Here is a 4,328-nt window from a genome sequence, read left to right as displayed (position 1 = left end):
GAAAAGACCTATGTTTCAGACGTGGCTACTGATGATATATGCCAAGACGATGAGGTAGATGATGCTGACGATGCAGGAAATACATGGTTATTTCGAAGTTGGCCGAAATAAAGAGATTCAGTACAGGTGTACCTCATGTGGTTTATGGGCTCATGCATATTGTACGGGGAAGGAGTCGTCCAAGTGTTATGTTTGCGATTTTTGTTAGATATTTATATGACCCTCATGGCCCACAAGGTGACCACAATTGCCCCTACCTCAGCGCAAGGGGAATAAAAATAGTTCATTTTTTTACTTCTATATTTCCCAAAGATGATTATTAAACTGATGATTACTGATCTCAAATGATAGCCAATTAAATAGATTTTGTTGTGAGGCGATTGCAATAAAAATTCAGTTCAATTTCATTTATTTATTTCAATTATTGCTTGGGTGATTCCCCTTACCCCATCCTACCCTATAGATGATTTCATTTCAACGGGGGATGGCCTGAACAAATAAATAATTTGAAAATTCTGCGGGAATTGAATTGAGGTGCGTGCTGTCGAGAATTCCACGGATTGCGTTTTATGTTGAAAGCTTTTTAATTACAATGTTTTTTGAATGGGCGAATGACAATTATGGTCGTTTGGGTGTGGAAATTGTTTGGTGAAATGTTTTCCGCCATATATTCATCAATTTTGGTATTTATTTTATACAGGACAGGTTAATATCAAGGAAATGAATAGGAAAGCTACAATGCGAATTTGAATAGAAAATTTATGAGCAGTATTTGATGGATTCACTCTACAGCTAGGGAATATTCACACTAGACCGAATAAACTCAGCAGACGACAGTAACCTGTGAGAAGGACTCTTAGACATCGTAGTTCATCTCTACTGTGGATAATGAACGCCTTGGAGTGAATCAATCCTGGAAGATTCTGCCAGAAGTCCATAAATTCTTTTTGCCATCCAGGTGTTTGTTTGGCAAAGCCCAAAGGGATGCTAATGACAAGTACTGGTCAGATGAAGCAGCTTGCAGCACCCTCCTCTGCAAGGGAGTCAGAAGCCTTATTACCTTCCAGGCCAGTATCTAGACCAGACGCGATATGTTAAGTCTTCCTATCGAGGAGAGTCGTTTTTGGCAATTTGCTTCCAATTTAGACGTTGCTTGGTAGGAGCCAAGAACTTCCAATGCCACTTGACTGTCCGAGAATATTTTTATAGACTTGTGTATGAGGTTGGATTCAATGGCGTAAATTTGCGATTGAAATACAGTCACATAGGTTCCTAGTCAGGTGGATATCTCCGTCCTGGGTCTGCGACTGAAATTACCTGCACCAGAACCTGAAGGTGTTTTTGATCTAGGTGTGAACCAACAACAATTTCCTCCTTCCAGAAGATTCAGTTCTCTCTGCACGGGATCAGTACTGTATAAGGCAGTTCGAAGTTGACAGTTGGTCACTAACCAAGAACGTCTCATGATTCTTGAGATGTATGAGATGTATGAAAGACATTTGAATAAACATATAATAACTTTTAATCCGATGACGAACACGGGATATGTTTAAAGAACGTTACATGGTATCAGGCACGAAGTCTACAGTCAAAAATGAAATTATTCCAGTGATGATCAGACAAGAACCATGTTTAATCTCTTTGACATGTATATGTCACCCATCGACATCCTACAGGGGATATGACGTTGTTTCTCAGTGGTCCCGATATGGTCATCGTGGAATCTGAAAATATACCTATGGTATGTAAGGTGGTGAATAAATATATAGATATTCATTCCATTGTATTAGAATAGAATAGCAATTTATTTATACAGAACAACAAACAGAATGGTTTCCGCTTACATGATGTACAGTTTTTTTTTCAAGTTCCTTACATATAGTATTCATTGAGTAAGTACCATTCATACAGTTGAAATTGATATAAAATATAACATAACATTGATATAAAACAATAAATAATAAAATGGCCGTAAAAAAATTCAGACATATTTGAGCATTCGAAAGTCTCTCTGTAATACTGAATATAGCCAGTTCACAGTTCCTCACCATTTTGTTAACTGTTTCGAGACATTGTTGGAGACAAATTGTTTGAGATACAAAATAGATTTCTCTTCTTCTCACTCTCACGTCAGGTACATTTTCAGGTACTTTCAGTTTTCTATTTTCTAATTTATGTTAAAAACAAAAATCACTTCAGAGGACTCACGGCGGTTTTTTAATGGTTGCATCCTGTTATTGCGTTAAAAGTGGAAAAAGAAACTGATGAAATTATTCCAGAAAATGTTGAATATGAAGATGATATGAAATACCTGAGAAGTTTGGACCATAAAGAATGGAAGAGTCAAGATCACTATAAAGTACTTGGTATACCTCGGCTAAGATATAGAGCTACAGATGAGATAATCAAAACAGCTTATCGCAAGAAAGTATTGAAGTATTGAAGCACCATCCTGACAAAAAGAAAGCTTTGGGAGAGGAAATCAAAACAGACGATGACTATTCCACTTGTGTAACAATGGCTTATGAAAGTCTAGGAAATATATTTAGAAGATGGGCCTACGATTCCGTGGATCCACAATTTGACAATAATATTCCTATATTAGTGATATTAAGAAAGACTTTTACTCCACCTTCAAGTAATATTTTGGTCTGAACTCACGTTGGTCAGAAAAGCCAAGGGTCTCTCAATTAGGTAATGCAGATTCATCTCGTGAGGAAGTTGAGAAATTTTATTCATTCTGATATGATTTCAAGTCATGGCGTGAGTTCTCTTACGAAGATGAAGAAGATAAAGACAAATGTCAAGATCGTGATGAGAGAAGGTATGTTGACAAATTGAACAAAGCAGAACGACTTCGGAAAAAGAAAGCAGAAATTGTAAGGATTCGACAGCTCGTTGATTTGGCTTACAATAATGATCCAAGAATAGCGAAGTTCAAACACGATGACAAAGACAGAAAGTTGGCTGCAAGAGAGCCAGGCAGACTGCTGCACAAGCCAAAAAAGCAGAAGAGGAAAGGGTTTCGAGGGAGGCTGTTCTGGCTAAAGAACAAGCTGAAGCAGCAGAAAGGGCAAAGATAGAAGCCAAACGACAAGAACGTGAGGTACAGGAAAAAGCGCTAGAAAAAGAGAGAAAAACTCTTCGAGGAAAATGATTATTCTGCTGAAAACGGTGAACAAAACCTAGCCCATCTAACTGGTATCGAGAGTATTTGTGAGAGGCTCTCTTTGAGGAACTTGAGGAACTCAATGAAAACTTGAAAAGTAATGGCAAATCTGCATTCCTTAAGGCTCTGAAAGAAAATAAAGCTCATCTAGAAAAAGAGAGCCTCTCGTTACTCGATTCTACAAAACCAAAATCCACTGTTGTCAGTAAATCAACCACTATAATGGTTGCGCCTGAGTGGGCGGAAGACAATATTCAGCTTCTTGTCAAAGCAGTGAACCTCTGTCCTGCAGGAACCAATCAGAGGTGGGAGGTTGTTTCTAATTTCATCAACCAGCACGGTACCTTTTCCAAGAACTCCAATAAATTCAATGCTGAAATGGTACTGGCCAAAGCGAAAGATTTACAGAATACAAATTTCTCAAAGAATAATTCAAAAGAAGTTGCCAATAATGAAGCTTTTGATAATTTCAAAAAAGATAAGGAAAATGTTCTGCATATTGATGAGAATGGTATATCAGAAAATATGGATAATTTGACTTTAAACGGTGATGATTCAAAGCCAACACAAGGTGTAAAGAAGTCATCCTCGAATAGCGAAATTAAAACCAAAACAGAACTTCCCTGGACTACATCAGAGCAACAGTTATTGGAGCAAGCCTTGAAAACATATCTGGCATGTACTGCAGAACGATGGGACAGAACAGCGGAGTAAAAGCGAAGAAAGCTGCTCAGGCTGCAGTCACAAAATAATGTCGGAGATTATTAGGCTTCTTGAGAATTATATTTATTTATAAGGTAAATTAGTTTGCCAGAAGTGTTGATTGTGTTGAACTACAGATATCTTGATTGAATCTTTTTTCTGTTATTCAATAAAATATCCTATATTAGTTTAAAAAAAAAACTTGTCACACCAGCCATGGTGGCTCTAATTGCTGCACTTTCTCGATGCGCAAAAACCACCCTGTTGCACACTTCCCGACGCGTGGGTGTCGGGCAGAATATCTGATCCTGGAACGCGAAACTTCGCACAAAACCGAAACCGCCTCACGCCGGAGAGTCAGTCTTTCGCGAAGTTCGCAGCGGTCGCGAGGGTGCGCACCCCGTTTCCAGCCGACGTCGCGACGTGCTGTTATTAATCGCCTCGACGCTGGGCACGC

At 38.6% G+C, this 4,328-nt stretch overlaps 1 pseudogene; it reads left to right on the top strand.

Annotated features, from left to right (window-relative positions):
• The first annotated feature begins 2,245 nt into the window (after positions 1-2,245).
• Positions 2,246-4,041, top strand: LOC111509960 (dnaJ homolog subfamily C member 2 pseudogene; annotated as a pseudogene).
• Positions 4,042-4,328: the final 287 nt, after the last annotated feature.

Source organism: Leptinotarsa decemlineata, unplaced genomic scaffold (assembly GCF_025532065.1).
Source record: "Leptinotarsa decemlineata unplaced genomic scaffold, Ldec_3_MD MMD2_P_RNA_scaffold_5, whole genome shotgun sequence".
Lineage (NCBI taxonomy): Eukaryota > Metazoa > Arthropoda > Insecta > Coleoptera > Chrysomelidae > Leptinotarsa > Leptinotarsa decemlineata.
The sequence above is the reverse complement of the archived record's forward strand: the minus strand, read 5'-3'. Positions and strand labels throughout refer to the sequence as shown.